The sequence below is a fragment of the Liolophura sinensis genome, chromosome 10, assembly GCF_032854445.1.
Source record: "Liolophura sinensis isolate JHLJ2023 chromosome 10, CUHK_Ljap_v2, whole genome shotgun sequence".
Lineage (NCBI taxonomy): Eukaryota > Metazoa > Mollusca > Polyplacophora > Chitonida > Chitonidae > Liolophura > Liolophura sinensis.
In genome coordinates, this window is record NC_088304.1 from 17,036,366 (window position 1) to 17,061,995 (window position 25,630).

General features: G+C 41.9%; 1 protein-coding gene across 2 annotated transcripts in view; it reads left to right on the top strand.

Moving 5' to 3' along the window:
• Nucleotides 1-14,708: 14,708 nt before the first annotated feature.
• LOC135476823 (uncharacterized) overlaps nucleotides 14,709-25,630 on the top strand; it is a 35,502-nt gene continuing 24,580 nt past the window's right edge. For both annotated transcript variants that reach the window (XR_010445139.1, XM_064756955.1), the window contains exon 1: nucleotides 14,709-14,863. The gene's annotated coding sequence lies outside the window, so the exon portion shown is untranslated. The remainder of the gene's footprint in view (nucleotides 14,864-25,630) is intronic.

A 25,630-nucleotide genomic window follows, 5' to 3' on the forward strand; every position in this document is an offset into this window, starting at 1 on the left:
CCAACATGCCCAAACCGGTGATTGGTGGTGGTATGTGAATATCAAGCCATGGACCCAGTGCTCTTTAGTGGGGAAATATACGCACGTTTTGGCGGGCATCCGTCCGGGCCAACATAAATCTCGTTTCTAGAGGCTCTGCCTAAGGTAGGACATTGTCTGCCCCAACCGACACCTCAGAACACCGGCACCAATAGTGCTACTCATGTCTCCACGGGTATCGCTACCAACACCCCAGCGCCAGCAGCACGCCAACCACGCCACTCCCGGCGCCTTTCTGGATCCTAAGCACTACCAGGTCTTATAAATCTTGATGTGGTACAGCTTTGATGAACACCTCAAGTCTTTGATGTTAAAAGTAACGCGACAGCTGTGTCACGGTTTAAGATTAACCATCCCATTCAGAAGCAGCACTCTTGCTTGGGCTCGATAGGTATTATCGATTTGGACGTGATGAATGAAGGCGCTCAGCGCTTGAACGAGAAGTGCTCAACAGTTTCCAGGCCAAAGTCGAAAGAGACCAATCGGGTGAAGGTAAAGTTTGACTTCCTCAAAGACATTCCCATCGTCAAAGACGGCCCGACGTCAGTTCACCCGGCTTCATCCCAACATCCCAATCACCCCACGAATTCACCCGCTCAGGATAACGACACAACCACCGAGACTAACTCTGAAGGACATCTCATCACCGAAGCTAACTCGCCTCACAACCCAACCGGCGCCCCTGTTGTCCACTCCTTCTCATTCCACAGTTCGCACTACCACACAGCCTGATGTAAGTTCACCTTGCTGCATCCCAACATCCCAAAAACCCCACCGAGTTCAGCCGCCCACGACAACGGCTCAACCACAAAAATTCAGTTCAAGGGCGATCCAACCCCAACCATTCATACTCACACCCACGCCAACACCACACCACATCTCAGATTGTGTAATTTGGTGTTTCTGGGAATGGCAGCCCATGTACGTCACCATGCCTTCCGTGGACTTTCAAGAAGGGGTACCTAGAAGGGGTTTCAAGAAGAAGTCCTATGGCGTTCGACCCGAGGGAACGGACCCTGATGATCGTGGATGACGTGACGGCCGAAGCCGTCGAACGTGTAATGGCACTCTTTACCAAGCGGGGTCGCTGTGAGTTCAAGTCCAGCTCATGCTGGCTTCCTCTCCGGCCGTACAAGTCAAATATTCTTGAATACGGCGCAAAACACCAATCAAATAAATAAATAAATTCTTCACCAATCAGATAAATAAATAAATACTTTACCAAGCGGAGTCACCATCGGAATATCAGAATCTGTTCAACAGAAGCAAAAACCCTCACACCATTAGTTTAAACGCTCAAAATTTGGTGTTGGTCCAAAACCCCAAAGATTTGTTAGTGGTTTTAAGCCCGACCATGTTTGTTTGCGGACGCACGTTTTCCCGGACGAAATCCAGTACGCCTATCTGCGAAAGACATAAGACCTTCCTACACCTCACAGACCGAGTCAGTGTACAAGGGGAAGCCAGTCATGTCAGTTCGCCTACGCCGCTTCGCCCCTTTGTTGCAACTCCAGACCAGTTGCAATTTTGATATCCAACGTACGATCTTCCGTAGACCCGAACCGGCGTTTATCTGTTGTGTGTATGAATGTGCTAAACATGTTTTAAATGGGGCATGAGAATGGGGCCTTAGAAGGCATAATTGCGGCCATGCAAGACGCAGCTGCACACGCTCGTGAAGAAAAGTGTCCGGCTGCATCGTAAGCGCCCCAGTGGCGGACATATCGGCGGACATATCGGTGCTTTGTTAGCCCCCCTCGTGGCCCCCCTTGCGACTTCTGTCCTCGGTGGATTATTCCGTGGGTGCTAGATCGAGACCATGGCACATCTAACCCTGGTCGAACCGCGGCTATTACAAAGGTTGATTCACGACAAGAAATCACCTTACCCGGTCCCTTCTACTGCTACAGCCTTAAGCACGTTGGATGGGGGCACAGAAGACATTTTAAAACATAAATCCTTGTCCAATGAAACAAGATTCGGCGGTACCAACACCCCTTTCAACGCTACCTGACATTTCACGATCAATACCAGCAACCAGTAGCTCCACTCGCTTTCTATACCCAATTGAGGAAGAACCCCAATGGCTTTGTTCAACCCTAGGCTGATCAGATCTTCTATGGGTATGACATGTATCGTCAAAAGTATACGTTGGAGGATGAGGGCGTGGGCAAAAAAGCTAGGCAAGACCTCCAATCTATGCTTGCATGGTATGTGGACGTCTCCATCAACAACAAACTCATCAGTGCCTACACCAACATGTACCCCTATCGGGCGTATATCGAGATTGCTGGCCTATAGTGGTGAGGTCAAAAACACCCACTTGGCGAGCGGTTTGTGAAACAGGGACACCCCCGCATAGATGGGACACCAAGGGCAACAGGAACGAGGGATTTAGGAAACCGCAGGCCCTGGCAGCGAGGAGCAAGTCGATCGATATGATTGGACGGTTTCATTGTGACTTGTTTATTCAAGAGCGATATATTTGTTGAGCATTTCCATTCGACTGCGCCTACACCTGCCAAAGACGCGTTTGACTCCATGTCGGTGTGGCAAGTCGGGGAAGACGAGAGTAGGACCTGCTGATTTTAAGAGGTCACGGCGTTTGTGCGAAAAGTCACAGTTTACCCTAGTGTACAGCTGGGACATTTGAAAGCTCTGGAAAAAGCCCCAGCCAAGTACCGAGTCCGTCGCGTCCTGACTAAATATTTATCCGTGGCCGAGGCGCATACCAGCGTCAACGAACAAAACTTGTTTTCAGGGGTCTCCCCGAACGCCTGATTATAGGCTGTGTGTGGAACACCGCGCTTGACGCTATGTACTCTAACAATCCCCTTAATTTTCAACATTTCTACATTAACTACGTGGCCTTGCGTGGGAGGACGTCAGGTTCCGGCCAAGCCACTCACCCTGAAAGAAGCAAAAATCATGGACAATCGATAACTGTTACAGATTCTGCAGGTAGAACCTTACACACGGGGCATGATACAAGGCCTCCTCCCGTAGAGATACTCCAACATGCCGTCATGTATATGGTCAACACAGATTCTTGCGACCGACCTTTGGAACACTGGGTGGCTTTCTACCTGGATTACGACACATCACCTTTCTAGAGACTATTTTGGTTCTTATGGACTTCCACCTGTCGGCGAGAAAGGGGCGAGATGGTTAGATATCGGCATGGACCATTGGCAACGAAATCCCTGACCTGTATAAAGTTTCCATACAACCATGCGTGGACAATATTGTCTGTATGTCTTATTGCACTGTATTCTTAGTACGTTTGACATGACACATGACAACAATCTGTTGGTATATGACTGGGCGAACCGCATGTTTAGTTTCCGGCCCCCATTCATTGTTCATTGAAATGACTTAAAAAATATATATACACACATTTAAAAATATGTGCTGTCGACAATAAAACATATAGCATTGGACGGACTGCATGCTTGCTATCCCATCTCTCTTCGTTGTTCATGGAAATGATTGTTGTACGTACCCTTAAAGACCCATGTCCCTTCGATAATAATATATATAGCATTGGTTGGACAGAGTGACTGGTATTCCAACCTTGTTTGTTGTTCATTGTTGTTAAAAAATAAGAAATCATATGAAATCTCACTAAAAATAAAAAAAATAATCTGTGGTTGTGTGTGTGTATGAGTTCATTTCTTTTTATTAGAATATTGCATGCCTAGATTAGATATTTCTCTTTTGAGGATGTGGTTGGCCCTGAAAAGGGCCGTTGGAATAGGAAGGTTAGGTTAGGCTGGGCTGGATGGATGGCTGTGTTCGTCGTCTGTAGATGTCCAGGTACATGGTGCCTACACTGTCCTCCAGGACTTCCCGCTAGCCGTAAAGGTATCTGAAGGCATCGTTTTGCTGGACGTACGAGACATCATCGCACACGCATGCCTCGGTTGATCCTGGCTGCACTTTGCTGGTTGCGAAGGACGAACAGGTACAGGTTTTTTCCCACTTGCCTTCGACTCACGCCTTTGGACACAAAATTTGTCCCTCTAATTCCTCTCTGACAATAGTACGTATTGGAGCACAGACCAATGATGGCATCTCCGGTCCATTCGACTTTAAAGACCTGGGGTACGTTTGTAGTAGTGATCTCGTTGGGGTAGACATCGACCACGCTCGGCTTCGTAAGCCTCGTACAGTTCCGGCTTGACGAGGGACTCCCTGTTCGGGTCTGACACTGATTTCTTCAAGCTCACGGGAGATATTGAGCAAAGTCCGTGCCTTTTTCAAAGTGCAAACTCTGACATTCACGTGGCGATCTTGGATCGTCATTGTTTTGCCGTATTCCGAATTCCCCAATACCTGTATGGTTTCCCCGATTAAGGCTTTGGTAGGGCCCTTGTCCCCTTGACGATGAGCTCGAGTCACGTGATCGGCGATGTCACGGAAGCAGGCTTTTGGTGTATACTGGACGGTCTGATACAGACGGGTGACAACAAGTTTGTGGATCAGGTGCCACTGCAGCTACGGTGTCCTCAACCAAATGTTGCTGCCAAACATCCTCCCGATAAACATCTGTTGCGGTTGACTCATGTTGTGTTTGGCGTCGGTGAACGCTGCCATGAAGGGTTCAATGTCGGCGAGGGTTACGTCCGTAGTTTTAAAGATGGGGAACATTCTGCGAACGTCACACCCGATGCCATAGAGCTGACCCTCCATCTAGGTGATAGGCCAAGCAAGGGAAGAAACACAAGCGATTGTTGTAAGCCCCTCGATGATCATGGTCAGGGAGCTTCACTTGGTCAGGGAGCTGACTGGCGCGCCAATAGGTATGTTGAACGTGATGTTGGAAACGATGTCCACGATCCATTTGCTGTTGGGGCGTTGTTGGCGTGCCGATTGCAGGTGGTTCGTCGCAGACAGATGACGTGCCAGAGCCTACAAGCCAAAGTACCAATGAAGGCCTCGGGTTTGGTTGAGAACTCGGGTTGAGGCTGGGCTAGAAATATTCCAGCTGGTTAGTGTCCTAATGACGCAGGCCACATTGAAATTCTGCAGGCTGGTCGAAAAAGAGTGGTTTTAGGTACATGTCTAAATAACACAGCCCCACCACTCGGAAGTTGTATGTGTCCTACAAGGGGCGACGTCGGTGTAAATGTTGGCGAATGGATTGCCAGGGGCGATTATACACTTCCCGTAGCATAGGGTCAGACGATAGTGCCTCAGCACGGGGTACGAGGGGCTCTGCTTGAAACGGGTCGGCGTCCACTCAGCCCACGTCCGTGCATGCGGAAGGTGGAGGAAGAGCGGGGTTGTCAGCCTCACCTTCTTCCCCGATTGAGCTGATCGGCTCTAGTGGACAAAGGCAGCCTCGAGCGAATAGTGGTAGGTCTGTAGCCAGTGAAGATGGGGAGGCGGTGATAGTGGTGGTAGCAATGACGGTCTTATTAGGGTCATTGACCCGCACAGGAGGTAGAGATGAAGTCTCTAAGGGAAGAGCAGGTGAGACGGTGACACGGCCTCTGGTCTGTACAGTTGAGCCTATATAACAGAAAACAAATCAATCGTTTCGCACTGACCACGGACAAGAACGGACGTCATGTCTACCCCAAACGGTAAGAGGAGAGGCTGGAAGAAGAAACCCCATCCCTTAACTCCAACGCGATGGTCATTCCGTCTGAGGGCAAAGCCACTTTTAGACTACACCCAACGGCGGCGGGGAAAGTCCATCGAATGTCAGCTACCTTAAACTACCCAGACGAGTATTTTACATCAAGCTCTACTGCGAGAACTTCGACGGCGCCGTCAGCGAGCACCAGCAGTCAGCAGTCGAGTTGCCGTCAGCAAGCACCAGCAGTCAGCAGTCGAGTTGATCATGATGATCACTCTATCACCAGTTACCCTTAACTAGATCGACAACCATTGACCTCTACCCTACCCCAGCCTATCCAAACTGCCCTTTTGAGGACGACCAGCTCTTTCGAAAGAGACCTTTTCCATCTGACCATTTGTATACCTGTGTACATAGATGTAATTACATATATCTACCTACATAGATGTATCACACATACTATATATATATATATATATATATATATATATATATATATATATATATATATATATATATATATATATATATATATTCTTTTCGAAAGAGACCTGGGGGCCTCCGTGGCTCAGTGGGTTAGCGCGCTAGCGCAGCGTAATGACCCAGGAGCCTCTCACCAATGCGGTCGCTGTGAGTTCAAGTCCAGCTCATGCTGGCTTCCTCTCCGGCCGTAAGTGGGAAGGTCTGCCAGCAACCTGCGGATGGTCGTGGGTTTTCCCCGGGCTTTGCCCGGTTTCCACCCACCATAATGCTGGCCGCCGTCGTATAAGTGAAATATTCTTGAGTACGGCGTAAAACACCAATCAAAAAAAAAAACAATCAATCGGAAGAGACCTTTTCCATCTGACCATTTGTATACCTGTGTACATAGATACATATATCTAACTACATAGATGTATCACACATACACACACACATACACACACACACATATATATATATATATATATATATATATATGGTGGTGACTCTCGTGTCGCTGTGAATAGTGCTTCCGGTTAAATTCCCGATCACCCTGTCGGCAAATATAGACACTTTATAACCGGTGTTCTGATGGTGATGATGAACATAACACCTAAATCCGCCTTTCTGCTAAATTCCCGACCACAATCATGGCATGACAACCCCATCGTGATTTTTTCGTATTCTCAAACTAGAGATCCCTTTTCCTTGTTTGCGTGTATGCTTAGCTTAGCGCTAAACATACGAATGAACCGTCAACGACGGATCTGCGGTTTTATATAACTTAATGACCTCTTCTCCTTCTGGAACATTCAAGAACATTCTACAACCTGGCTGCTTCTGGTCGCGCATGCGCAATTACGTCATGCTGATAGAAATATTACGCTGACTCATAGTCCAGGTATTAGTGCACTATGCACTCCAGTTGGCCGCGCATGTGCTTTGCCACGCCCCTCGTTGCTGACCTGTTGCGAACTTTCCTATGACGTCATGACTATGGAAAATTACCCAAAATCCTCTCCTTTAGAATGCAAATCCAATACACCGTGCACTGGGTTTTGACATCTATGCATTTACGCCAGGCTTGACATGGAAACATGCGTCAGGGATGGTCAGTTGTTACATTTGTTGCACAGGCTAGATAGAGGCGTACACAAGAATTTCTGCCTTATGAACAGTTTATTAAAAATGCCTATGATTGAATAACACAGAATAAACATGGGCCCGTACCAATAAAGAACTTCACCAGCATACCGTCTAATTAAACTCTATGAGGGGAAAAATATCTATATCGACTACACCATGCCCCTATATAATTGTGTGAGGAATTTTTTCTTTTTCATTTTGATTTATTTTTTTTCCTCTGAGTTGTATACAACTATAAAAGGCATGACACAAGCCTTCCGTTTACCCAAAGACTTATTGTATGTTCTCACCTGTGACACAACAGGGATAAAAAACACAGCTGATACTTATATGCTAAATCTTAACTACATATCTCAACAAAACAAGAATTCTGGCTTACCGCTTTGTTGGCGTTGCCGTTGAGTTTACTGCTGCAATGAGTCAATATTTATCTACAATACAATATGTGCGCTGAAAAAGTAGCATCCGGTATACATATATGTCTTACAACATGGATAATACCGTCACTGTGTAAGTGCTACGCCAACGAACATATAGACTAGCTGTCGCTGGTAGCACAATTTTCATGTCTAACTTTGCTTAAAAATAAAAGAAACAGGGACTCAAAAAAAAAATTCACTTTTATGCTAAGTGAAAAAAAAACATGTATTTATTGACTTGTGTAGTTGTGTATGTATTTATGGCTGGCGCCAATGTATATATTTATTGGCTTTAGGTATTTATTGGCTGGCGCTAGGAAAACACACGCTCACACAAGCACGGCTCCCGCAGATACAAGTTACATTACTGGCCTGCGTAGTGCAGGCATGCTCTAGACACAAACCCCGCACTCGTACTCAGCCGCCGGTGACATAACCTTTCATATTGACCATGTAAACTAAGCCACCGATATGTTCCAGGTAACCTACACTACTGCACAGGAAGGTCTTATTTTAATATTTTTCCGTCATAGTAGCAGACGACCATGCCTGAAGACGGGCGTGGCGTGCTTGCTGACAGTGCAGTCAGAATGCTGGTATGCCGCGTTGAAACCGGTTTGCCTTGGTAGTTTTCTAAAAAAAAATGGCAGAATCCGACTGAAACGTATAAAATGCCCGCGTCAGTTGTTCACACCTCACTCTTATTCAGGAAGCTACGGAGATGCCCGCATTGCATGGGGCCGTGGTGTACACGGGTGACCCAAGCTATAATGGGGTGGCGGTTGCAGCGGATGGAGCTACTGAAGAGGCAGATGGACCAGGCCTACCGGACCCAGGGAGGAACTCTACATCCAGCACTTTGGGTCAGAGAGGAGGCAGGTCCTCTTAGACGATGATGAGAAATTGGTGGTGGGTGGGGGTGGGGGGGGGGGGGTGGGGGGGGGGGGGGTGCGTGGCCGTGCATTCCTCAACGCGAAGGCTGCGTATGAGAGAGGCCACACCATCCGTCCGCGAGCACACAACTTCGCGGACATCAACACCGAGATGGCCCTGGAAGGGCAGTACCCACCACCAACTACAAGTCTCCACCCAGTAACCACGGTTAAAACAACAACAGCAGCCCTTATCAGGGCTATTTTCCAGCTGCTTTTTTCAGGGCCACCCATATCTACCGAAGGATAACTTTTTTTTTTCAATCTGAGCGCTTGTGTTTTATGTGTGTCATCATGAAAGAGTTATGTAGGCAACAGGACCAAGTCGTGGAGTGCACCCGCACTAACACCGTGCAGTGGTGCATCCCAGGTAGGCCGGCCAGTGCACCTGGCCCTCGTGCAACAACTCTGTTATTACTACAACTCAGACTCTTCCAGAACGTCACAATCGTTCTAGAACGCCATGACTCAGACTGCGCCCTATGGCGTCATTGACGTCATCATGACGTCATCGCACCAATCACAACGACCCATTTACGCACCCACCGCCTCCACGTCCCCCTCAACACCCTCCCCAACCTACGCCTCCAACCATAAGAATAACCCGAAATTGACCTGATCTACTAATAATGTAAGATGTCTTAAGATTTGCAACATTGTACCCAGGAAGACTTGGACGTTGCTGAGTAGCACAAAAAGAGTTAGAAGATGTAAGGTAAGGGAAAAAGAAATGAAGGTAATGATGGCAGGTACAGAGTCCAGATGGACGGAGGAAGGAAAAAAATCAACGACATATTTTTAACTATGGCAAAATGGAATTAACCAAATATAGTTATCTGCCTATTAACTTCAAAAACAGGCTTTGAAAACGAAGGAAATATTAGATGAGCAAAAACTTCTACCATGACCTACATTAAAAAAGCAAGAAGATGGCGAAGAGAATACTTCTGAATTTCTGTCCAATCTTAATCTACAAAAGCTAATGAAGATGAAGAGCTGGAAGGATATACATTACATTTCTTTGAAGCACATTACGAAGATATTTACTTCGTACTGCTAGTTGAAGCCTCCAAAATGGAGAGTTGCCATTGTCTTTCAGGCAATGTAACATCACCTGCTTACCCAAACCCAACACAGAACGTCAAACCAATATCGCTTTTAAATGTAAAATATAAAATTATCTCAAATTGCATTGCAAATAGAATTAAGTTTGTTTTAAACGAATTTATTCACGAAAACCAAATGGATTTATCTTAGGGAGGTATATAGGTGAAAACATTTGTGTTATATATGACCTGATGTTTGAAACCAAAAACAAATCCCCGGACTTTTATTATCTCTTGATATCGAAACGGCCTTTGATTCTATTTCCTGCACCTTTATTAACGAAGTTATAAAAACGTATAATATTGGTGTTACGACCCAAACTGTCTGTATTATAAAGAGACGGCTTGTTCGAAATACAGGACAGTTTAGCCGCACCAAAAAAGTAACCAAAACCAGCAGATTTTATTTACAACAATTTATTAGCTTAACAAGAACAGATAATAAGACTTATACAAATACTTATACAAAGTACTTAAGTTTAACAAGAATGGATAGCAGTATCTATACAAATACTAAAGTACTTACGGTGTCAAGTCCAAACGTACGCATATATTCCACAATATATATACCACATAGGCATAAATGCTCAGAGGCAATTCACAAGAGGGAAAATCCACAGTATAACTGAGTGTATGACGAAATATACACAAAATTCCCACAGACAGGGTCCGTGTGCTAATAAGCACTGTGTATACAAGAGCACAAATCAAACATACAAGTTCAGACTGAACAAGTGCTCGGTGGAGAAAGGATATAACAAAGCCAGAGGCTATAGAGACACCAAAATTCAGCACAAAGGCCTACTAAAGTAATACACAGCGAAAGCATCCAAACTCTCAATAATTCTCCTTTTTCCGTTCTCTGTTCTCTCCCCGTCCTTATATAGCCTGGTGGGAATTGTCCAGAATAAGAAAATTCCGAACACTTGATGTAAACAAACAGGAACCGAACTGAGCGCATTCTGGAATATTCTAAGGTAGAGGCAGACAGCACTCCCTGAACTTAGCATATATGTATGTAAACAGTGGCAAGCTATATTTAGAAACTGACGGCAGTCGCGCACATAACATTGGTAATATGATTAAAAATTGGATTAATGTACTATATAAACATATAAGCAGTTTGCATTATTTTTTCGAAGTGTCGCGTGACAAGACGATTCAGTTTCACCATATCTATGTTTACTTTGTGCTAAAATTTTATGAACAATGGTGCGAGAAAATAAATCTATGTGAGGAAAAAAATTATGATTATAATTGAATTTAAGATAAACCTGTACGCTGATTATTAACAGTTAACCTTTGATGGTTAAGAATTATCCCTTTGAGACTCATTAGAATGCTTAGACCCATTTTATCGACATTCTGGGTTAAAAATGAGGCTCTATGAGGTTCGCTAATGAAGTTATGCAGAGAGATAAAACTTGGCTGGTGCAACGATTTTACAGTACTTTGTGTTAATTTGTCCACCTTAGATTTCAGAATATTTCGGAAATAAATTACATCAGGAAAATTGATGCAATGAAATCAGATTTGAGAAATTTAACGCTCTTGGGCAAAGTCCTTATCATTGATAATGGGCAATATCGAATGCGAACGCGTTGGATTCATCGCCCGCATCGGGGGGATCTATGAGCACATCTCATCAAAACATCTCGTTCCATAGTGTCCACATATGATAAAATTATACAATGGAATTGCTCAAGACTTCAGGTGAATTTGATTGAAATAACACAGCTTGTCCAATTTCTAATCCAGTTGCATTTTAGTCTTCAGTTAACTCGCCCTGAAGACACCCTGACAAAGATAAAATAACCCCTAAAAAGTATACACCATAGAGTAGTTATTCAGATGAAGAATCACGAGCTAGTGACGGCTCCTCTGTCCGCACAAATGATACTGTTGTTAATAGTCCTGCCGCTCTGAATACAGAGCTTCAGGCTTTGTCCGCACGTGTTTCATTGTCTGAAACGATCACATTGTGTTCCATGGCCTGTGTTCTGTAATTATGACCGATTTTATTGCCCATAGCCCCCTATGGAGCGGTAATAGCATAAATAATAAGGGCTAGACAGTGGAAGATTTTTTATCCAAGAAGGAACTGTGTTATTTTATTCATGGTTCTAATACCTATTTGCAACAAGGTATAATCACCCTTATTTTGCTATCGATGTCACAATCACCGATCCCGGAAAGTACATGGTGATCTTTGTGCAAGTATAGTGATGATTTTCCTATTGTCCTCAAGCATCTCACTTCTAATTCTTTAGAATGTATAGGTAGGCGGAAATTCGATATAGCAGACTGAATCGCATTTGAGATTTTCTGTGAGGCTGATATCACTACGTACAAGCTCTCAGCGCTGGCAAAGGATCACACTAATCCATCCAACTACCGTCCTATGGCTATCCTAGCTGTGTCTGTAAGGCTATACGGACGGGATGGTAAAAATGATAGACTTATTTGATTTTTAGAAACCAACAGTTTACTGTCCAACATACAATGCGGTTTCGTGAAGATAGATCTAATTTATATCACCTTTCACGACTTGAGGCGTTGACCCATGATGCTCTTAATAATGTTCAACATGTGGTGTCGATATTTTCGACCAGAAAAGTTGTGTGACACACCATGGAAATATGCTACAGTTTTTTTAAAACACCTTTCTGATATGGAACTTTAAGTTTACTTATCATTATTTATATCGAAATGTTTATCTCATCGTCACTTTAAGGTGCGGGTGGGGTCCACGTTTCCTGAATCTTGTTTTCAAGAATTGGGTGTACCTCAGGGCAGTACTCTATTATCGACATTGTTTGGCATAAAAAATGAATAGGTTAGCCAAAACATTAACATCTGGCACAGAGAGTTCTTTATATGCTGACGATTTTCTTACATGCTACCGTGCTAAGGACATAAATAACGTCGGACGACAGCTGTAGCTTTTGTCTAACAAAGATCGAGAAGTGGGCACTTGAATATGGTTTTACATTTTGAACCTCTATAGCCGTCGATATGCATTTTGCTGCGAACAGAAACATTATCTAGACCCTGAGCTAAAACTTTATGGGCGAACTAATGAAGATTGTTGAAGAAAATAAGGTTTTACAGGTTACTTTTGACAGCAAATAATCTTTTATAGGCCTAGTACCGATTAGGGAGCTGACCGATCTGTTCTATTAAATCTATTTCGATCAAAGGTAGTCTAAATTGGACTATGGTCCGGTCATGTACACTTCTGCTTAGAAGTAGTATCTTGATTGGTGCTTCTAGAACATCACCGGTTGAGGGTTTAGAGGTCATTCAACAAACCCTGTCTATATGGCTGTGTTTTGAATGCATTATATGTAGATACATTAAACCAAGTCCTAACAAGATTGGCAATTTGTTCGGTCTTCGTATTCGTGCGCATATTGTAGATGCCAACAACAAGAAGTAATAGGAGATAGCTCCAGTCTCTTTTCTGGAGTCTTCTCCATGTCTTCTTCCACAACTTCAGTTGATATTTGATCTACGTCAACATATAAGAAAAGCAGATACAATTCCTCTTATACTTCAGCAAGTTGAAGTCAAGGGTATAACTACATCCGGATTGTATTTATTTATTTATTTATTTAATTGGTGTTTTACGCCGTACTCAAGAATATTTCACTTATACGACGGCGGCCAGCATTATGGTGGGTGGAAACCGGGCAGAGCCCGGCGGAAACCCACGACCATCCGCAGGTTGCTGCCAGACCTTCCCACTTACGCATCCGGATTGTAAATCTATTGTATATATATATATATATATATATATATATATTATTATATATATATATATATATATAAGCATAGTAGACCTACAATTAGGATTTGGGGGGGGGGGGGGGGCAGGAATTATTGTTTTTGTATGTATTCGAAGTCCAGCCATTGCTAAAGGAAGGCGGATGAACTGATGTAACTATTCTAATAATTCAGCTTCATGGAGAAGGCTGCGCGGGCCTGCGTTGCCTTGTTGTGAACGTCTTAGCGCAGCGCAATGACCCAGGAATCTCTCACCAATCCGATCGCTGTGAGTTCAAGATAAGCTGATGCGGACTTACTCTTTGGCCGTAGCCGCCGATATGCCCATGTGGGCAGATCTTTCTGCAACCTGCGGGTGGCCGTGGGTTTCCACCGGGATTTGTCCACTTTCCTCCCATCATAACTGCTGGTCGCCGTTGCTTAAGTGAACTATTCTTGAGAAGGCCCAACGGCGCTAAACAGCAATCCAGTACCCACTAAATAAAATAGGTCTAAATAATTCGAAAAGACTGCACATTTCTATAAATAGATTGGTAGGCTACGTGTAGGCCGCTAATTAAATTCGACCTGTTATAGGTTTAGGTTACTACATGGGCGGTGAAAAAAATGCGTTGGCCTATATTTACCGGTAGGCTCTTAACAAATGATATAGACAACTATCGCTCGGTGTTTTTTGTTGGCTTTGTTTACACAATTTTTGCCTAAAAGATATGGTAGGCCTATGTAATATACCGAAAATTCGCCTCCCTGCATATAGGTCTGCATAGGCCTATATTGGCCTACGGAGGCCTTCTTCTTTGCACAACTTATTTATATGAGTGACCCAACAAAAGCTTGTAGGCGCTATACTGCATGTCATGCTTCGTCAAACGTTTTGCAGTGAATGTATCGAGGTATGTTGTGGTTGGCCACGGATGTAGGCCTATAAAGCCAACTTTACCTAGTGCTACTAAATGCCCATTAGCCTATCTCGCTGAGCTGTGAAAACACGAGGTAGAACCATAGCCCTCTGCACAGTGACCCTCCACGATTAAGAAACCCTGCACGAACAGATTATTCCTACAGCAACAGGACCCCGTCTTTATATGTTAGCTTTGTGTTTCGATTTTATTGTCTACGCCCCGCCTTGCCAAAACAGCTAAGTTCCTTGGATGCGAAAGGCCAGCCGCCTTCTGTTGGAACTTTGACGTCACATCCGTCGATTTCCTCAGACCCTGATATGCCGCCATTTTGATAGTCGAGGTTTTAGACAAAGCTAGTTGGCCGAGTGACATCGATGAAGTGTTGCCAGTTATCGAGAAATAAGGTCACCTTCCGAAAAGGCAATACCTGTCCGAAATGATACAACCCTGCCAGTGACAAGATTCCGGCATCAAAATGAGTTCTACGGTGAGTTTAAACGATCTTCGTAAAGTTTTGTCGCGCTGTGTTGTTGTGTGTAGTTTATCGGTGAGTGAGTACGGTGTGTCGCGCACTCGCATCGATCAGCTGCCCGCCACCTTCTCTTCTGCTGAGGCGGTCTGCTGAGGTAGGCAAACCACCGCCTCGCCCTCACACTTGATTTTTTCTTCACGCCAAAGCAGTGGTCATTTACTTCACGTTTGGAACATAATAATAATTTTTCGCCCACCTCACACCTTTTCTGAGTTCGGACACTAAAATATTACCAACTATAGAGTCATGGCTGTTTTTCAGTTTACGAAGTAATTATGTAGGTCATACGAAGTACGATAACTGAGGGGGATATGACGATAGTAGTCTACACGCTGTTTTTGAGCTGTCAGCTCATTGTAACGATCAGACTTCGGCATAAGTAGGTCACGTGTGAAAACTGTCAGTATCATCATTTGGTTTGTGCCGTCATGTGTTATGACTGCACAACCGCATTGATTTGTTCAAATCGGTTTCTACAGTTTTCAAGTATACAAGTGTGACAAATACTCACACGCCATTTATTAGTGGTTCCCCAGCAGCCCATTATCGGTTACACTGCTTTCTGCCATTGGTGGACACGCTTTTTTGCTCATCTGTTGCCAGTGGTTTGCCACTAGTGATCCACTATAGGTTGCCATCATTGATCTGATATCGAGTCATCAGTGGTATTGATTTGAGTACATGCTGCCTATCCTCTATCCTCAGAGTTCCAGGCATGAGGTTCATTTCCAGGGAGCATCCAGGCAGGGTCTGTTGAGATAATATTTCCCCCTGCCAGGTCTTAGGTCTTATAGAAGAATAAAACACCTGTCCTGTTTGGAACAAGTACAATCAACATCAATGACGTCAATAAACATGCATCTGATACATGTTCTAAATTAATGAACAGATAGCACATAATAGTCATAGAGGAAAAAAAAATTTAATATTTGTACAAAAAACAAAAGAAATCACACTTATGCAGTGAGTCTTGAAAACAAGTGTAATATGGTCCAACCACTTAACTTTGAGATCCAGTTCTAACTTCTGTCCTTCCTGAATCTGTCCAGATCACAATTTTTTAGCCAGGGTTTAATATCCAGAGCCTGGTTGGTCAAAACTGTATGAAGATTTAACCCTAGATGAAACTTTAAGCCAAGTCTTCAAAAACAATTGCATAACTGTACATTATATATGACCTAAATCTGCTGCTGTAATATTTTGATTTTCGACAACTGTGTTGCCTAAAAATGTGAATATAAAATATGACGTAATACTAGTATCAGCTAACAACTGGGGCCTGCTCAATACCAGTTTGTTCGCATATATAGCTTCCTACAAGAGGCAAAAAAAATTTTTTCATTGCTGTTAACAATATCAGTATGATAGCAATTGGTTTAATTTAGTGCAGTAAATCACCTGTAATTTCATGGAAAGTTTCATCAACTTATCACCCTACTGTACTAAATTGGTTAAAAATTGCCAGAAATTTATGTGATACACAGTAAGTCACATAACATATGGAAATTTATGTGATACGCAGTAAGTCACATAACATACAGAAATTTATGTGGTTAGCAGTAAGTCACATAACATGGAAATTTATGTGATTAGCAGTAAATCACATAACATAGGGGAAGTGTGGACGGTTTGGGAAAACTTTCATGAAATTATAGGTGATTTAGTGAACTTGGTTTTACATTTTTATATAGCCATATGTTGATCCAAAACGTAAAGCCACTAGTATATGTTCAGACTGATTTGTCAAACGGATCTGTTATCTTAACATTAATTAACAAAAGAAGCCAGTTACGTCTCCCAAAAGGGTGTTTAATTTTTTTTAACACACATGAAATTACACCATTATAGATAAGACTGTACAGAGTACAATATTTAACACTTTTTAGTGTAAATGTATCACATTACTGTAATTCTTCAACCTTTTCGCATGTTTGCAAGGTGCCTATTCAAGCATATTCTCACGGCATTATTCTGAGTAGACTGATGAAATTATACTTTTTGTGAAGCCTTGAAACTGACCAATCCAACCTAATTTTGTTTTGTCTCCAAAGTGAGAGTAAAAATGAGCATAAATTGCAAAGGTTGCAGAATTGTGCTCATACTAGATGTAGTTAGATTTCTTTTCAGTTGCTTCAGGTTTTTCTGTTACCTACCTATTATATACTTAGGACCAGTACTGCTATAGTACTATCAAGGATATCTGGGAAGAAAAAAATTCAACATGAAGGCTTTCTTATTGTATATAACTCCCTTTGTTTTAAAAAACGAAAGCATTTATGAATTATACCCATAATAATGTATAATCATAGATTTCTGAATGGAGATAAATCATCGACATGGGATTTGTTCTAGAAATATTTTTACCTATATAAATTCAGGCTCATCTCAGACTGAAAATATAAAATATATTTAATATTATCACATTTAATATTATTTTAAGAATTCTACATGCAGCATAAGCATTCAGAAATAACTTTTAAAAATAATCATATTGTAAAAATATTTTCATAGAATATACATGTGTTAATTGTGTAATTGCCTACATTGTTTTCATACCACCCTTGGGTTATTCCCCTTTGCAGTACAGCATCCTGTCATAAGACTTCATGTGAACATCATAAAGAGGTCACTGACCTGTCAATAAAAGCCACCTTTTTCGCACAACTGACAACTCAAGTTAGTTGTCCTTACAGGAAATACTGAAATCCAAACACCAAAACTAGTGCCAAAATGATGAGGCTGGGCTAAATGGCACCTCAGTCAATAGATTTTCCACCACTGTAAAACAGCTTCTGAATCATGCAGTGTATGTGTTTAGTTTTAACACAGAAAGACTTGCTTTATATGACGTTAATATTAACAAATGGATATTTTGACAAAGTGGATACTATGCACCGGCTGGTTTCATTAGTCTGATGTCTGGGCAAATTGCCAATAGTGGGCCACAAATGTGTGCCATGTGGGTACTGTCTTCTTCGTTGTATCATTAGTAAAGAAAAAAAATATATCGCTTTTTGAAATGCCAGACTTTGGACATGGCTTTGATCCTATTGATAGCAGCTGAATGTGACTGCATTGATTTTATATATTTATTTATTATTTGTTTGGTTAAAATGGTGTTTTTATTGTTGTTTTTACCCCAGACACAAAAGTGTGGATTCATACTCAGATTTCCAAGAAATATATGTTAGATTTATTCACGAGGGAACCAACTAAGTCAGATCTGACTTTAGACCTAGCTCAGACAAATTAAAGGTTGATTGTGGTGACATTTGACCGTCTGTTAGGTAAAGGCGGGGTCACTAGACATCACCACAATCAACATTTAATTCACTTGATCTCTCTTTAGTCCATATGTTGTACTCTAATGTTCCACGAACGTTCCCAAACTTGCACTTCAAACACAAAATACATTGACAGATTTGAAAAATGATAAATTTAATGCACTTATCTACCTTGTAAGTATTATTAATGTGATACATTACCAGGCCAAAATGGATTCCTTCCACCATAATGCAGGCTGTCCTTGTACAAGTGAAATATTCTTGAGTATGTCGTAAAACACCATTAAAGTAGATTAGTAAATCAGTAATATTTTACCATAAATAACTTTTTTTAAAATTTTTTGAAAGTTGTAGGCTGCTTAATTTTTTTAGTCCCCTCCCTGTGTTGCACTGCATGCTATTTGAGTTGTGCAGTTGCTCTTGTGCACAGTCATTCATGCAATTTTTATTCTCATTTTTTTCACTCATCTTTGTCATTTGTGAACCATTGTTTGCTCGTCGTGTATGCAATGACAGTGTAGCTGGCACTTTTACCAATCACTCTCAAGCTCCAAAAAAGCCATGTGCCTGTTTCATTGGTACAAGAACTCACCATTAAGGTTTTGAACTGTGAACAACAACAGACCTCTGAGCTGTTGGCCCTATGAAAGCTCAGTCAGTCATGTCAGCCATTAGCGATCTGAGTGAAACAACAAAGTGGATGAAAGTAAGACCTTATTTAGGTCTAGCTAGTTTCCAGCTTCATAGTGGCAACTATTACAAGAAATTCATTCATGATCAGTAGACCAAATTACAACTAAAGTAATTAAATACTTTCACATAAATGTATTAAAATTTTCAACAAAATTTTATCATGTGACTACATGAAAAGAACAAATAGTGAGCTTTCACAATTTTTAACCGATTTCAGTATTTACGTGGAAGTATGTTCTAGCTCCTCATGTTAAATCCTGTTAAATTTTAAAGCAGTTGAAGGACAAGTTCTAGAGAAACACCTGTTTTAATATTTTCGAATATCTGGGTCATGGTGGCTAAGTAGGTCAGTGATATGCAACGTTTTGTACAGTGACATGTAGCCGAAACAACAGAACAGTGCAAATTAGTTATAACTGCACATAACGATTTTATAGCAAAACTGAAAATCAGCCAATGGAGAAAAAAAATTACACGAAATTCCAGATAAGTACTAAATTTGATAAAAATTTGAGCTGCAATGGCGCCGGCACCTAAAGTCATATCAATTTGGAAACAACAGTTTTGTTTACCAGATATGGAACTTTCATTTCTATAAGTTTTGTTCCTTAAACTCTGTGAGTACATTTGGAAATATTCATGTTTTTTTGTCCCTCATTTTTTTTGCTTGCTAATTGTTTCAGAACTGTACAGTAAAAATAAAAGATCACCACAGATTCGTGATGAGAAGCTCAAACTATATGTACACTAAGTATTTTAAATTTGATGTTTAATTTGAAAACTTTTTGATCGTGCCACAGTTATGCAAATAAGTGAACTTTTTTAAAATGTCTTCAAGCTTTATTTTAATACCCTGGCATGTTCTGTCAGCAGATTAAATTTCAACTTGATCCCATCAGCTGAGTTTGCACATTGCAGACAGAGCATTCCTTGAACTACAATTTCGTGCAAGTTTCAGATTTTTAGCTTTCATAGTTTTTGAGTTTCAGGCCATTGGAATTGTGTAACTAAGTTGTAGTTTCTATATCTATACTTTGTGTTGCTCAAGGCTGTTTTGTTCGATGCTGTCCCATGTCTGTGGGATTATTTGTGAAGAATATATGAAGCCATCAGATTTGATGGCGACACTACCAGGTTGCGTAAACTCCTTGCCACAGTCCGCAATTAATCTTCCATTTGCATGTACTAACATGTTTACGTTTGACCCCATAGCACTGTCCCTAAATCTGTGAAGCACAGAAGCTCTGGGTGTCATAATTTTTGTCCCGTGAGACCAGTCAAATTCCTGAGAGGGGTTGACCGATCAAATTTTTCACAAAATTGACAGCTGCTTCCAAACTAGCTTTCTTATTGGCATTTGGCAAGTCTCTGTTTAAATCATGACAGCCTTGTTTTCAGAAACAGGTCAGCTACATGTATTTATGGATCAGGGCTTTGGGGAATCCCTCACTGATATGGGGTATATCATATACTATCAGTGTCATCGTTATCAGTTTAGTCAATCCGTGACTAACATTGGTCTACACCATGGTGCATTGAATCAAAAGCCTCCAACCAGCTTGGTCACTGTTCAAGTCCAGCTCATGCTGCTTCCTCTCTGGTCGTACGTGAGATGGTCTTCCAGCAACCTGCAGATAGTCATGGGTTCTCCCACCATAAAGCTGGCCGTCATCATATAAGTGAAATATTCTTGAGTATGCTGTAAACATGAATCAAATAAATAAATTAAAACTAAAATTAATCTGTTGTGCATTAACAAAGCAAGAAGAATATCTCAGCCAATTAAACAGCAGCAAGTTGAGCAATGGTGGTAACCAGTACTATACCCTAAGTCGTTAGAACAAGGTAACAAGGGTCCATGTACTGGACTATATCAGAGGCAGGTGAAACAGGAGTTTTCACTACTTTCACTACTGCAGTTCCCTGAAAATCACACAGATTTATACCTATGGGTGAACAATTCGTATATCATATCTTATTGAGGCAAAATCTACACAAACATCAGCTGTACTCAGTATTTTTTTTTTTTTTTTCGCTGTGCACTAGACTTATAATTTTGGATCACCCATTTGCGACAAAACTAAGAATTGCAGGGAAACAGTGAAAACCAAATTCATGACAAAATACCAAACTACTTTAGGGAGAATATGTAATATGTTCTATACTGCACTGTAAGTATACTAAATTTCTGCTTAATTCGTTACTTGGTTTGATTGGTAAATATCATGAAATGGGGAACACAGGAACAAATAATACTGCTTTTGTGATCCAGACTCTAACTACGCCAGGTAGAATACCCATAATATTTAAATTAAAAAACGTAGATCAGTTTGACTTGCTTCATCGGGTTTTGGCATTAAGTGACTTTAAATTAATCTGAAGGAAAATACCCATAGATTTGCCGATTTCATTGTGTTGCCAAAAATATGTTAATGTATTTGGTTTCCACAAATCCCCCAAAGGCCCCGGACACCAGTCTACATGTATTTTATATATTTGTAATCCTTACATAAAGTTGCATCTGGCACATTTTTTGTTACATTCAGTTATCTGAATTTTCAAATGTTGTGACTTTTCATTGGCCTGTAATTGCCTGATTTGCATATTGACAAAATTCATTATCAGCATACTTTCTGCGCCTAGTCTCGAACTTATCATACTTTAAATTTCAAGAGATTCTGATCAGTGTTTCTGGAGAAGATGTTTTGAAGTTTTCAACATACTCCAATATGGCCGCATGTTGGATGGGCGTAGGATCCGACCACCATGCGTGTAGGAAGAGTGTAATATCACGGGAAGCTGGTCACATGACACACCGATCACACAGCCAAGAAGGGGGTAGTATGGGCGTAGGATCCGACCACCATGCGTGTAGGAAGAGTATAATATCACGGGAAGCTGTTCACATAGGATCTTCACGTAGGATCCGACCACCATGGCCGTAGGGTTTTACGACATACACTAACATTCATACATTTAACATATCTGACTTGCATCAAATGCGGCATTGTTCAACACCACCCTTGTTGTTTCTCTCAGAATAGAAAAAATATTCACAAACGTTCTAGTTCCCAACATGGTCTCTAATTTGCACATAATCATGATAATATGCAGATTGAGTTTTGACTGTTTTTGCAATTATTCTGTGAACGCAAAACCACATCCTACATGTACAACACAGGATTTTCTTCAATGAAAGCTTTTCTAAAGTCAGTTAATGCTAAATATAGTGTATAGTTATAACAGAACGTATACCTGATAATACCACAAATGGCTAATTAACAATATTAGTACAGCTTTTGGCGAGAGCTTACATCATCTCCTGTTGTCCGAGAATGCAGTTACGAATTTATATTTCCACTGACACTAATAAACTTTGACGAGAAACGGGTAAGCAAAACTCTGAAGTCGTACATTGGGCTAGCCCAGCTTTTTACTGGCTTGAACATCGTGTCTTGTTTATAGCCAGTGTTTAGGCAAATGCTAAAGTGCCATAAAATGGTCTAAACAAGACTACATGCTCTTGAGATCCGCGTATCATACCATCAGGATGATGCCAAGATCTGCGCATGGGCCGCTCATCCTGGCCGTATGATTTGCATAGGATCCGCTCCACATCCAATGAAAATGCGCGTAGTATGGGCGAATGATAAATGTAGAGTATATCGTTAGGGTTAGGCAGCATTGTATAACAATTTCAATAGGTGTCCCACAGGACTATGTACATGGACCCGTAAGAATATGAACGATTTCAGTAGGTGTCCCACAGGACTATGTACGTGGACCCCTAAGAATGTGAACGATTTCAGTAGGTGTCCCACAGGACTGTGTGCATGGATCCCTAAGAATATGAACGATTTCAGTAGGTGCCCCACAGGACTGTGTGCATGGATTCCTAAGAATATGAACGATTTCAATAGGTGTCCCACAGGACTACATGCATGGATCCCTAAGAATATGGATGATTTCAGTAGGTGTCCCACAGGACTATGTGCATGGATCCCTAAGAATATGAACGATTTCAGTAGGTGTCCCACAGGACTGTATGCATGGATCCCTAAGAATATGAATTATTTCAGTAGGTGTCCCACAGGACTGTGTGCATGGATTCCTAAGAATATGAATGATTTCAATAGGTGTCCCACAGGACTATATGCATGGATCCCTAAGAATATGGACGATTTCAGTAGGTGTCCCACAGGACTATGTGCATGGATCCCTAAGAATATGAACGATTTCAATAGGTGTCCCACAGGACTATATGCATGGATTCCTAAGAATATGAACAATTTCAATAGGTGTCCCACAGGACTATATGCATGGATCCCTAAGAATATGGACGATTTCAGTAGGTGTCCCACAGGACTGTGTGCATGGATCCTAAGAATATGAATGATTTCAATAGGTGTCCCACAGGACTATATGCATGGATCCCTAAGAATATGAACGATTTCAATAGGTGGCCCACAGGACTATGTGCATGGGCCCCTAAGAATATGAATAATTTCAATAGGTGTCCCACAGGACTGTACATGGATCCCTAAGAATATGGATGATTTCAGTAGGTGTCCCACAGGACTGTGTGCATGGATCCCTAAGAATATGAACGATTTCAATAGATGTCCCACAGGACTATATGCATGGATCCCTAAGAATATGGACGATTTCAATAGGTGGCCCACAGGACTATGTGCATGGGCCCCTAAGAATATGAATGATTTCAATAGGTGTCCCACAGGACTGTACATGGATCCCTAAGAATATGGATGATTTCAGTAGGTGTCCCACAGGACTGTGTGTACGGACCCCTAAGAATATGAACGATTTCAGTAGGTGTCCCACAGGACTATATGCATGGATCCCTAAGAATATGGACGATTTCAATAGGTGGCCCACAGGACTATGTGCATGGGCCCCTAAGAATATGAATGATTTCAATAGGTGTCCCACAGGACTGTACATGGATCCCTAAGAATATGGATGATTTCAGTAGGTGTCCCACAGGACTGTGTGTACGGACCCCTAAGAATATGAACGATTTCAGTAGGTGTCCCACAGGACTATATGCCTGGATCCCTAAGAATATGGACGATTTCAATAGGTGTCCCACAGGACTATATGCATGGATCCCTAAGAATATGGACGATTTCAATAGGTGTCCCACAGGACTATATGCATGGATTCCTAAGAATATGAACGATTTCAATAGGTGTCCCACAGGACTGTACATGGATCCCTAAGAATATGAATGATTTCAGTAGGTGTCCCACAGGACTATGTGCATGGACCCCTAAGAATATGAACGATTTCAATTGGTGTCCTGCAGGACTATGTACATGGACCCCTTAAGAATATGAGCGATTTCAATTGGTGTCCCATAGGACTATGTGCATGGATCCCTAAGAATATGAACGATATTCATAGGTGTCCCATAGGACTGTGCATGGATCCCTAAGAATATGAACAATTTCAATAGGTGTCTCATAGAACTGTGCGCATGGACCCTTAAGAATATGAATTATTTCAATAGGTGTCCCACAGGACTGTGCATGGATCCCTAAGAATATGAACGATTTCAATAGGTGTCCCACAGGACTATGTGCATGGATCCCTAAGAAAATGAACAATTTCATTTGGTGTCCCACAGGACTGTGCATGGGCCCCTAAGAATATGAACAATTTCAATGGGTGTCCCACAGGACTATGTGCATGGGCCCCGAAGAATATGAACAATTTCAATTGGTGTCCCACAGGACTATGTGCATGGATCTATAAGAATATGAACAAGTTTCAATTGGAGTCCTACGGGACTGTGCATGGATCCTTAAGAATATGAATGATTTCAATAGACGTCCCACAGGACTATGAGCATGGACCCTTAAGAGTATGAACGATTTCAATAGGTGTTCTGCAGGTTAACCTTCATGGACCCCTGATAATGAGAACAAGAGGCTTTACAGGCTATTAGGTTGGAAGCTGCCTAATTGTCAGTTTTTGGAAGAATTAATGTCTGCAGGAGGAGTGGTCAAATTTTAGTTTCTAATGACAAGAAGTGTTGCATTTTAAGGAAAAGCAGGGTAAATCTTCATACCTGTGGAATTTACATTTACAGAAAAGAAAATAAGAAAAAACGCCTTCTCCACAAAAGATCATATCCAGACACTTAGAGTATCAACCTGCATTGGTTCCTGCATACATGTGTGTGAACAACCGGGGAAATTTGCCCTAAGCCATATATTTTGGTGTAACTGCCCACATCAAATTAAAAGAACTTTCTCTTATAAGTAACACATGTGCGGTTGGTACAGTTGGGTCCAAGATTTGCAGCTTAGCATTGATTGTAACAAAACTGCTTTGTGCAAGAGTGGTTTAAGCATTGCAGTATCTCAGTCTCTGGGGTCATACCAAAGACCTTAAAAATGGTACATGTACTTCCTGCTGACACGCTTGGTGCTGGACACTGAGAGGTTAGAGCAAGGAAACATGACTAGTTGGTCCAGTGTCAGTATAATGTGACAGAATGGGGCATCTTTTCAGTGTTGGCCCAGTGTCAGTATAATGTGACAGAATGGGGCGTCCTGTCTGGTGTCTTCAGCATGGTAATTCAGTGGAGGCAGCACGTTGGTGGCATGGACTCACCCTGCCACAAGAAAACACAGTATGTATACACACACCTGCGTGTATAATGGCTCCTCTTCGTCATATGACTGAAAAATTGTAATGTCTGACATCAAAGCCCAAGTAG